This window comes from Mytilus trossulus, chromosome 7 (genome assembly GCF_036588685.1).
Source record: "Mytilus trossulus isolate FHL-02 chromosome 7, PNRI_Mtr1.1.1.hap1, whole genome shotgun sequence".
Taxonomy (NCBI): domain Eukaryota; kingdom Metazoa; phylum Mollusca; class Bivalvia; order Mytilida; family Mytilidae; genus Mytilus; species Mytilus trossulus.
Genome location: NC_086379.1, coordinates 3794253 through 3807260, shown reverse-complemented (window position 1 = coordinate 3807260; position 13008 = coordinate 3794253).

Below are 13008 nucleotides of genomic sequence, written 5' to 3'. Positions count from 1 at the left end.
AAAGATGCATTGTATATTCTAGATTGAAATGTAATTTTTTGTCAAGGAAGCTCACTGGAACAAATCGGATAAAGGGTTCCATATAAATCATAGATTTATATTAAATGTATCACAAATGTTAGGCCTAATAGAAAAATGCTAACTTATGTAGCGAGAGATGTAGCCGCCGACTCTGATTAAAATATTTTAATTAAAAAACCGACAAAATAGCATATTTCTACAGCATTAAAGCGTACTTTTTTCAATTTTTCGTTAGTACTACAAGGAATTAAACCAATAATACATAGCCTCAATTTCTTACTTAAGTGTCTTATGTTTTGTTAACAAAGTGTTTATTGAATATAACTATATCACTATATCAGTTGAGAATGTTGTCCACTTTTTTTTTCTCATTTCACCAAGGATTTGTATAGTTAGAAGGATTGGAATCTCGTGAGCTTTTGCATAGACTGTAGTAAAACATCTTATGCGACGCGAGATTTTGTGAGATTACCCGTGATGCATCTGGAAAATGCGGAGCGTCTTTTTACCACAGAACACCACAGAATCTTCTTCCATATAAGAGTTGGGTTCCTTCAATGAAACGTTTAAACTCTGCGGGACTACGCATGGTGACATCACATATCTAGTCCCCTAAGGCTATATACAGTATTTACAATAAAATCAGGTTGTTACGGTTAAAATTATGTACAATCGTCCAGTCTGGTATTAATGTGTTGTCTCTAGCCCTGAGCGAAAATCTTCAACTGATCCCACTTCAGCAACCCTGGCAGGTAATGTATTCCATTCCATGATTGTTCTTGGAAAGAAGGAGTTCACCGTAGGCAAAACGTCCTGTTAGCCAGTTGGAAATCATCGCTTCGAAAATAGCGACTTCCGGATAGCGTACAGAATAGTATCTACACTGTGATTATACTGTGTTACATTCTATTGAATTGTTTTACATGCCAATATCTATATAACCCCAGCTCTTTAAAATAAAAGCATGCATTGATCACTGAATGTAAATAATCATAAGAAACTTTTACACGGATGATCAGTACATGTGATGAGCTAGACTATATCATTTGGTAATTAGAGAAAGGTTCCGATTTAAGTATAATTCCTTAGTTTAGTGAAGACTTAAAAGAGGGACGAAAGATACCAAAGGGACAGTCAAACTCATAAATCTAAAACAAACTGACAACGCCATGGCTAAAAATGAAAAAGACAAACAGAAAAACAATAGTACACATGACACAACATAGAAAACTAAAGAATAAACAACACGAACCCCACCAAAAACTAGGGGTGATCTCAGGTGCTACTCAGGTGCTAACAAAGAAAAGTACTTAAGTTTAACATTCTTCCAGTAAAGAAATCATTTTGATTCAATTGAAAAAAAGGACTGGATTGGGATTACGACATTCGATATTAACATTAAATAAAGGTAACAGTAGTATACCGTTTAAGAAGAAATGGTGGGTTGCATTTGGTTTTATGGCTAGCCAAACCTCCTTTTCATACAGCAAAATTAAAAACAAATCGTTAAAAATGAAAGCTACATTAGTATTGATCGATATCGAAGAGAAGTTCTGGTAACGATGATGAAGAGTCAGTTCTTTTTTATTTTTCGACTTCATTAAACCCCTGCAACTTAATATTTTCGAGAAATGCATCTATTTGAGGATAATTTTAATTTAGAAACTATCGTCTTCAGTTAAACTTATTTTTAGGGGTAAACTCGCGTATTTTATATGACATAAATATGAATGATTTTATTAGCTTCATTTACTTCAATAATCATGATTAACAATAGTCAGAAATAAACAGTTGTTAGCAATTCGTTCGATGAGTTTGAACTTTTAATGTTGCCATTAAATTAGGTACTTTTCGTTTTCAATTTTACTCGGAGTTCTCTTTTTTTTTGTTACTTTACTTTTTACGAAAAACATAAACTTCCTTTTTTCACTAAAATTTCACTATTAAATTCACCAAGTTTTCCTAGTTGTTTATTAACCTATTGTAGACGAGCACGACGACTAAATATATGATATCCTGCTGCCTTATGAAATAACTATCGGTCACAGCACGGCCTTCAACAAGAGAAAACATAGCCGGGTAACAAACTTAAACGTCGGAAACACATAAACAATAATAGGAAAACAACTAAACAACAGAAACACTGAAGTTAGTGCAACAAAAAAACAACCGACAGCGTTTTTTTCATCAATTAAACATTTATTTAGTCGTTGCTGGACATTGTGCAATTGAGAAACTATGAAAGTTATATTTAACAACAAGAAGACCTTAACTATTTTCCGATAGAAAGTGTCTTAAAGTCTTGTTCTAATGAAATTCTTACGTCTTTTGAATATATTCAATAATGAAGCAATAAAAATAATCTTTAAAGTAAACGTCAACCTTATTTTCAAGGTTTTCCAACAGCTCAGAAACAATATAGTTTCTGTCCAGTTATTACATCACTAATATGACCCACGAAGATAAAGGGCTCTTGAACAACGCTATCGAGCAACAGCTTATGACAATGCATGAATTAATAACTTCTTTATTTTCAACCGTCAAAATACCTATCTACATAAACATTGTATTTTATTTGAATTAAAGAAAATTTAGATCTGGGTTTATAACGATGTAAATGAAAAACCATAAGTTCATGTCTCTTAGCGGTTATTTAACGGTTCATTCAACTTCAAAAACTACTTTTGGATGATTAAAAGTAAGAAAATGCTACAATTTAGTGACCAGGGCAACACATTTTTAACTTTCGAAGAGCAAAAGATCTGCACGTGAAATGTGCATGTTTAGTTAAAGAAATGGTCGTAGAGATGAAAAGATATGCATTTTTTTAAATGAAGGGTCAAAGTCCGGTACTTGAGATTGTCATTAGTTCTAACAAATTTCGAGGGGTTAAAAAAATAAAATATGAATTGTAAATTAGACAAGAACTTAAGTAAATAAAAGGAAGTCAGTTTCGAGTCATTTTAAAAAAGGATATAAGCACCTAATGCCCATTTTTAGATGGACCACATAGAAAATTAAAGGACTAATTGTGTCCTCGTCAGTCGTCGTCAACGTCGAAGTAGTCCGTCGAAGTCATTTATAACGTCGTCGTCCGTCGTCGTCATTATTTACTGTAACAATTTGTTTTGCCCTGAAATTACTACCCAAATAAAATCAAATTTGGCCTAAATCTTCTTTATGGTATATATTTGTGTCCGATGGCCCCGCCAATTAACTAAGATGGCCAACATGGCAAAATATGGGGAACAACATGGGGAAAATATAGTTTTTGGCTTGTATCTCTGTAACTATTGCAGTAAGAGCCATTTTCACAATAATTTAAGATGTTCAGCAGGTGAAATGTATTAATTTCTACACGGAAATTATCAGACGTATCAGGCAACCAGCTGTTGGGTTGCTGTTACGAAGTGTGCAGTTTTTTGTTATTATCTTAAATATGATAATTAACAATGATAAATAGAGATAAACTGTTGTATAGACAGACGAAACGCGCGTGTGGCGTAAGCATAACACTTTAGTTCTGGTATATATGTCGAGTTTGATATGAATATCAATAATGTCATTTTTTTTTTAAATTTCCTGCTTACAAAACTTTCATTTTTTCGAAAAAACTAAGGATTTTCTTATCCCAGGCATAGATTACCTTAGTCGTATTTCGCACAACTTTTTTAAATTTTGGATCAGCATGCTCTTCAACTTTGTACTTGTTTGCCTTATAAATATTTTGATATGAGCGTCACTGATGAGTCTTATGTAGACGAAACGCGCGTCTGGCGTACTAAATTATAATCCTGGTACATTGGATAACAATTTACACCACTGGGTTGATGCCACTGCTGGTGGACGTCTCGTCCCCGAGGGTTTCACCAGCCCAGTAGTCAACACTTCGGTGTTGACATGTATATCAATAATGTGGGTATTTTTATAAATTTCCTGCTTACAAAACTTTAATTTTTCGAAAAAATTAAGGATTTTCTTATCCCAGGCATATATTACCTCAGCCGTATTTGGCACAATTTGTTTGGAATTTTGGATCCTCGATACTCTTCAACTTTGTACTTGCTTGGCTTTATAAATTTTATTATATAAGCGTTACAGTTGAGTCTTATGTAGACGAAACGCGCTTTTGGCGTACTTAATCATAATCCTGGTACTTTTGATAACTATTTAAAGCCATTAACAAATAATATAAAGAATCATGCATCTTACACAAAATAATCACTCAGTACACATCCAACATCAAATGAATTTAGTTTAAAGACGTCTTAAACAGTACAAAAAATGACCTTGCTCAAGTCCAAGATTTGCAGTCCACAAATGGATGCATGAATGTAAGTGCATATGTGTACAACAATGATATTCAGTTTGATTTTAATTTACTGACAACAGAACAAATATTACAACGAATAATTTTATTTTAGTTACAGTATTGAATTGGTAACCTTTTAGAATCAATAAGTTTACCAAAATCTTTTCTAAACGTCCGGTAAGCAACATCTTAAAAATAAATAAGAATGTGCTAGCTCGTTCGAACTTGAAAACAAAAATTTCTGTCGCTGGAAGGATTTAGTTTTAATCAATTTGTGGTAACGAATTTCCATACTTAATAATGTACATGCAATACACAGACTACCTTCGTAAAAAACCAAAACTTCACAAAAGACAGGAGCATAGCGAACGAATTGTGAAAAATAAACACAAGAAGTTTGTACCATTTGTCTGTTTGTTTTGTTCACACATCATTTTCAATATAATGGAATTTTATGCGACTGTTATGAAGTAGAGCGGGTATGCTAGCTATAAAACTAGGGTTTATTTCCCATTTTCTCTACACCAAAAAAGTATGTACCAAGTCAGAAATATAACCCTTGCTATTCATTCGTTTGATGTATTTGAGTTTTTGATTTTTCCGTTTGCTAACAAATTATTCCGTTTAGAATTTTCATAGCAGTTCGGAACTTTTGTGATTTTTTTTTCTGTGCGCAGGTGAGATAAGAAACATGAAAAAAGTACATGATATATGTGTACCACTGCACATAAATGCTCCCTCAAGTCAATTATGGTCAAAACGATAGGGCCAACAAAACTCCATTTACAGTCTTAGTTTAAATATTTTTTTTATGAGAAACAATGAACTACAGATTAAAGGTTAAAGTTCAATTATAAAATCAAATATTCATCACAGAAATTCGCCGATGACTAAAAAAGATTCTTATATTCTATCCTCATATTTCAAATTATTCGTTTAAGAATTTACATCTGCGTAGTTTTGGGCAATAATATAGGTACGGAAATATTACTTTTCATAGAAAGACTTTAATGATAGCAGAACAATATCCATTAGCTCCGTTTGAAAGGTAATTTAACTGATTTATTAATGAGCGGTATTCATCTGTACCATTATGAATAACTTTTTGTATATTTTACAATGAAACTTTATACCATGACTTAAAACCCAATTGAAAAAGATTGACTTCACTTGTCTTTTACTGAACATATTTTATATATATATTGTCCCAAGTCAGGAGCCTCTGGCCTTTGTTAGTCTTGTATTATTTTAATTTTAGTTTCTTGTGTACAATTTGGAAATTAGTATGGCGTTCATTATCACTGAACTAGTATATATTTTTTTTAAGGGGCCAGCTGAAGGACGCCTCCGGGTGCGGGAATTTCTCGCTACATTGAAGACCTGTTGGTGACCTTCTGCTGTTGTTTTTTATTTGGTCGGGTTGTTGTCTCTTTGACACATTCCCCATTTCCATTCTCAATTTTATCTAACGACAAAACGTTTTCATATCTTTAGTTTATTTTCTAAACAAAAGTATTTTTATCAGTATCCATTGAAGAGATTTATTTACAACAAACGGTAATGAATGTTGTTTTGCCCTCGATGATATCTACGTTGGTATCATGATTATAGATCGGTTAAAAACCAAAAACGAATGGAAATCTAGACTATAGCAATACACCTCAATTCCCTCAATGTCATCCGCTGTCAAATGGGGACTGTCAAAAAACCTAATGCGGGACACATAAATTCCGAGTAACTTAAAACGAAACATGAATATAACACATGAAAGCATGAAGATAAATACAAAATAGTTGTTTGTTTAGTTGACGTAAGCGACATCAACCAAAGCATCAGGTTTTGGTCTGGTTAAAGTTGGACTACGTGGAGAGAAAAACCAACTTTCAACTAGATACTTTGTAAAAACTAAAAAGTAAGATTCGAACCAAGCACACCTTGTGGCGACCAAGGTTTTAACTCTCAACCTCAGAACTAATGTGGTAGATTAACTGCTACGACGACTCTGTCGTTGATGCCCCTAATAATACACATAACATCCATAAAGCAATGTATTTGTAATATGAAGTCTATTGCTATAGTGATACGAAAATTGCACATCTAAATGGTCAACATGTAATATTGCCCGTTGATAAATTATAAGAAACTAAGGTTTCAACTGTAAGTTCAACAAAAGTTGACATTATGTTCTGTTCGGTTATATAGCTCTTCGACCCTTTATATTACGGTGATTATATAGCGTAACATTTCATATATTCGGCTATGAGCCTTTCTGATGAAGGTTAGTCCAGAAAAGCGATTCGAACGCGTTACATTTATAACGAGTTTTGTATTATCTTTAAAAAAACATGTTACAAGTGTTAAACATAAATAGTTAATGTGGTGTGTTTTATCAAACAGTTAGCTTTCATTATGCCTGTGGATTTGGAGGGTACAGTTATGATGGAAACAATGAGACCCTTGGACGTGTCATTGTCTACAGCGACATTCATTGTACCTACATCTGTTCTTACACAAAAGAATGCCATGTTGCAGACTTCAACAAGAAGACCTCAGTTTGTACCTTGATGAAAAAGGAAACTGGATCATATGATGTGGCTGATTCTGATCACAACGTGTTATTCGTCTTTGAAACATGTGTATTTGATACAGCTGATATAAGTAATAGTTTTTTGTAAAACACTTTCTTTTCTAACAACAAGCATATCAAAATTATTACTGATCCTAGTATACAGAAAGAGGAGTCAGTTCTTCAAGATTTTTTTCATTCATTTGTTACTTCTAGGCAATCAAATATAAAGATCGTTTAGCAAACCAAGTAATTATATGTTTGATATTATCTGACCATGAAAGTAGCGTTTATTTCTTACATTTGTCTTACTTGGTAACCCCTTTTTTTATATGAGCGTCACTGATGAGTCTTATTTAGACGTAACGTGTGTCGGGCGTACTTAATTATAATCCTGGTACATTGATAACTAAAAAGATTATTTAGCAAACTAGGTAATATGTTTGATATTATCTGACGGTGAAAGTATCGTTAATTTCTTACATTTGTCTAACGATTTACTCATTGTGTGCTCAGATCTGTATTTATGTAAGTACAAATGATGTAGTTGCCTCGAACTGACTGTTTTGCCATTATAGTGCTTTCATCTATTGTTATTTAGATACTTACCTTTATCTTCCTGGTGTACCCCTGTATTGCTGACATCTATTGAAATCTATATAACTACCTTTATCTTACTTATGTATCCTTGTAGTTCTTACTGTATTATCCTTGTAATACTTCCATCAGTTGTTTTTTTTGTAAGTGTTTATATCTATTGAAGTCTCTGTAATTGCCTTGTGTAAATTTGTTTACCCCTGTAGTGATAACATATATTGTAATCTCTCTAACTGCCTTTCTATAACTTTTGTAAACCGTGTAGTGCTAACGAGTTATAACCGATTGTGAATAACCCTTACTACATTGTACTAAATGTAACCAGACGCTAATCTTTAAACGCATAGGATTTGACTATATTTGTAGGCATATATGAATCCGTATCTACGATTATATACACCTCACAGAGCCAAACGGACAAAATTGTTTTAACTAAAATGTATTACTGCTGGAAAATGAGAAAATCCAGTGACATATATGTTTTATATCAAAACAAATTTTTTGACCGATTAATATACTGACCACTGACCAATGATATAGTGGACATATAATCATGCAATAGAATTGTTGCTATAAATTAATTTCTAGGCCCGATTATATCTGTGCTAGTTATTGAAGACCAGTCAGCAACTGCAAAAATACTGTTAAATACACAGGAAAAGAAATGATAATTGATTTCATGATTATTGTCCATAGATAAAGTCAACATCACAACTCTTCATTTCTTCTTTGTATATTGCATAAAATTTTTCATTTTGAGCAACAGTAAACCAATTCGTCCAGTCGCCTATAACACCTTAAAGTCATAAGAAACGAGTGACCGGTGAAAAATAATGTTTTTCCAATTCTTTAACCAATGCATACAAACATTATAAACTTAGTCTTCTGTGCTCGAATTTATCATTTTTTTCGTGTAAATTTCGTAAAATTATGGCAGGTAATTAAAGTTTGTGTTTTGAAGCCGAAGTTTAACGATTGTCACCTGTTTGTCAACAATTGACGAAAAATAAACAAAAAAGCATGGAAATTGAGCACGTCTTTAACATTTAAATTCAGATAATAGTTTATTTTAAGGACATCCATGCGTATTGTGGTCACCGGATTTTTACGAGATGGGTCACACTGAGGTCACCTTGCATACGGAAAATATATCGGGGAATTGCTTGCTGGAAGGAAGCAATTCAAATAAATTAAACTTCTTCTAAATATGAATAAATTCAAGAATTTTCTTCAGAAAAAAGTATATGTACATAAGTTTTAAAAACATATGCATTATTTTTTTTTGATTTGGGGTTTCTTATGACTTTAAACGACAAAAGTAAACATTGAATTACTTACTAGCACTTAATTATCTGAATCAAAGCTTTTTGCAGTTGTCATTTCAGCTGATTTGATATTTATATTCAGGGGAATATCCAATTAAATTAAACAATTGAAATGGAATTCTCTATCATGGAAGGTACATATATAAGGCAAATAGGGACACACACGTGGTTTTGCGCTCATTATAGGCTAATTGAAGACGAATGATTTAACATTATTATTTTTTTATTTTTTTATTTTTTTTATTTGATTACAAAAAATCGAATGGTGTTCATAGATATAACGTATTTTTATAATTGAGGAAACAATTATATAACAAATGATTGTGTAAAGTACAACTACTTTTCAATCTTCATTATGCATCAGAAAAGACTGGATTAACACTATAATACTGTGTGCTATTTTATGGAGGTATGGAAAAAATTCAGAGGCTCCTTTCTTCTATGGAGTATAAAGCTCCTAATCGATTCGATAGTCACATGCTTGCGTTTCCCATCACGATTTTCTTTATAAAGGGTTACTATTTACCGCATACATTTTACAAATGAGGTCAAAGTCATCCCTTCAACACTTTTACGGATGCCATCATGAATTTGTTAATGAAGTGATCAAGATGGAATATCTGCATCATAGGTTAAAACCATATGTGTTCTACTTGTCGTTTGTTGGTATCCCAACTCTTTTTCCCGAGTGTTTATAAATGCGATCTATTACCAAAACGTTAACAAATATTAGAATTGTGCCATGTACATTAGTGAATCAAAAAATACTGTCCTTTGCGGACCACATGAGTTCGTATGGTTTGTTTTGGGTTTGTTTTGATCCTTATATTCATTTTTATGAATAATGTTTTTTATTGATGTTTGACTTCTTGTCGTCCTGGTGTTGTCTGCATTTATTGCACTTTTACTTTTTCAATTTTTCATTAGTATCTTGGTTTTTTGTCTTCATCCTTTTCGAAGTCCGACTTTTTGTTCTATGTTTTATTGGGGTCTTAGCTAATCATGTACCAAAGAAGTCGTCTGATCAGAAAATAGTTATCAAAGATACCAGGATTATAATGTAATACGTCAGACGCGCGTTTCATCTACATAAGACTCATCAGTGACACTCAGATAAAAAAAATGTAAAGTACAAAGCTGTTCTAAATTAGGCTTAGGTAATCTATTCATGGGATAGAAAAATCCTTAGTTTTTCGAAAAATTAAAGTTTTGTCTACTGAAAATTTATTAAAATGACAATTTAATTGATGAAACATTTTTTACCAAACATTTTCTATTCCCTAATCTATCTTAAAATGTTGACTGACTGTTGATAAAAATGGATGGTGATACATGCATAGCAAGAAATGCGTAACTTGTTTTTCGATTAGCAATGACTAACATTATTGCTTATCGTATTACTGTCGTACCTTGAACGTGAACCTATCTCTTCCTAAGTTGACGAAAAACCGTCATTTTCTTTCCTATCATTGATATTTCCTTTCATTACATGTCAATTCTTTATGAGTTTGTATGTTTTTCGCCTAATGATTTCAAGCAGTAAAGTTATAAAAATAAAGTTTGTGTGATATCTATTCAAACGTTTGAGTAGTTAACATTTCACTGTGTAGATTTTGAGTTTTGTCTAATACCAATCCTGATAAGCTGCTAGTCATAGAAACTGTAAAAAGCTGAGTCAGGCATAGTCAGAGAAATGATAATCATAGTATTATTGTACCATACCAACAAATTGACGGGTATTTAAAGAAGTTTACATATACATTCTATAGAATTACGTTTTATTCTCAACCTTGTTATATTATCATGATTATTTAGCCACGTAGTCGGGTCCGATCATAAAGAACATACAAGAAAATAGAAACAAACTTGTTCATACGCATAGCTTTAACTTGATTACTGTTGAATCCCTGTTGAAAGTTTCTTTAGAATAATAGTTTATTTAGGGAACTATAGTAATCGGGAATATTTGGCTTGCTGATTGAGTGAGAGGTTCTAATTTTGTACTACCAAACGTAGTTCGATCGTAAATGCAATAAAATGTACGCTTCAACACAATAGTTATCAAAATTACCAGGATTATAATTTTATACGCCAGACGCGCGTTTCGTCTACATAAGACTCATCAGTGACGCTCAGATCAAAATAGTTAAAAAGCCAAATAAATACAAAGTTGAAGAGCATTGAGGATCCAAAATTCAAAAAAGTTGTGCCAAGTACGGCTTAGGTCAGGATAAGATATAGTTTTAAAATAGAACGACGACCACTTTGTTTGAACTTTAGACAAAGAAGCCATGCCATTTATGTTCGAAGTTGCAGGATTTAACAAAGAAAGTAATGGAGATGTGGTTCTATTCCTTTTGATTCATTAAAAAATCAGACGAACGGAATAGTAAAGACTAAAGTGTTGTTTTCATTTACTTCTTTTTAGTTGAAACGTTTGCTTGTGGTCTATTACTTCTCTATTACGTTCTCAGCTAAGTACGTCGGTGCTCATGTGATGTATAACGTATGAATTCTGCAATTGCCATTCAAAGAAAACAACATGCTGATTAAGATGCATAGCAATACTCCAAAAGCAAATGATATGCATCCCAAGCCACAACCATCATGAAACACACCCTTTTTACTTGCACAGGTACATACATAATGTATGCATAAAATTGAGAATGGAATGCATCCATATTTAACTCTATGGCGTAATTTAAGTGACATTTCTTTTTTATAAAATATATATCCTATCTGATTTTAAGCTTTCTCTTGGTTAAAATTATTTCGAAGTATTACTTTAACAAACGTATTTTGCTGTACAAGCATATATTTTAAAGTACTAACTTTGAACTACACTGATGACTATCAACCAAATGAAAAAAGAGCTGCGTGGGATAGAAATCGACATTATAAACATGAATATCAACACGGAGTTGACATGCATATCAATATTGTTCATTTTTATACATTTCCTGTTCACAAAACTTTAAATTGTTCGAAACCTAAGGATTTTCTAATTCCAGGCATAGATTACCTTAGCCGTATTTGGCACAACTTGTTAGAATTTTGGATTGTCCATGCTCTTCAACTTGGTCATGTTGGTACTTTTTTTGTTTTGCTTTATAAAGATTTTGACATGAGCGTAGACGAAACGCGCGTCTGGCGTACCTAATTATAATTCTGGTACCTTTGATAACTGTTGTTAAATAATTTCGGTTAAAAAATAATGATGCAACAAATTTATCAAAAAATGATTTGATATAAAAACACATATAAAAGGGAAAAAAATGTCTATTTTGTATTTGATTGTTCCAATATTAATCAAATGAGTGTATAGACGCACATGCCTAAGGTCGATTCTATCCAACGCAGCTTATTAATAATAATTCTGGAAAAAATATTGTCGCGTTTTCACAATAAAATTGTATCATATGCTAGTTATAAGAATACTTTTTGCTTGTTTCAATATTTTATAGTGAACAGTTGATTCATAAATGAATTTCACACATAAAATAACAATAATTTAAAAATGATATATATGTTAAGTGTTTCGTTGCCTAAGGTCTATTCTATCAACGCAGCTTCTTAATAATAATTCATGAAAAATTATTGTCACGTTTTCAAAATAAAATTGCTATTAACTAGAATACTTTTTGCTTGTTTCAATAATTTATAGTGAACAGTTCATTAGTTAATGAATTACACACATAACATAACAATAATTCATAAATGATATATTTATTCGTTAAAAATAAATCGTTACCTGTTTTTTGTTTGAATCGAAATAAAAATAATTAACAGCGTTATCATTAAAGTGACCAGTATAATGGAAAAGAAATATAAAAGATCCGGTTTTGTTTCTTATGTTTTTGGTACAAGATAAGAAAAAAAATCATTTTAATACATTGAAAAAGAACAACAAAAGATTTTCTGTTTTTTATTCTATCTAAGTTTTTATGCGAATATTGACGTTTGACAATTCATATATGGCTGATGAAGGATTGAAAAGGTAAGACGACACAAAATATATGGTTCTTTGAATTTTAAATATAAAGTATTGTTATTTGTTTAACTTATAAATTGCAGGTCTCATATGGAATTTATCAGTCACATATGACATGTTTATCAGTATAATGTACCCCTGTTGCTAAACTGCGGGTCCTTGTGGTCACCATAAGCTCTGGAGTCAGTGACATGCT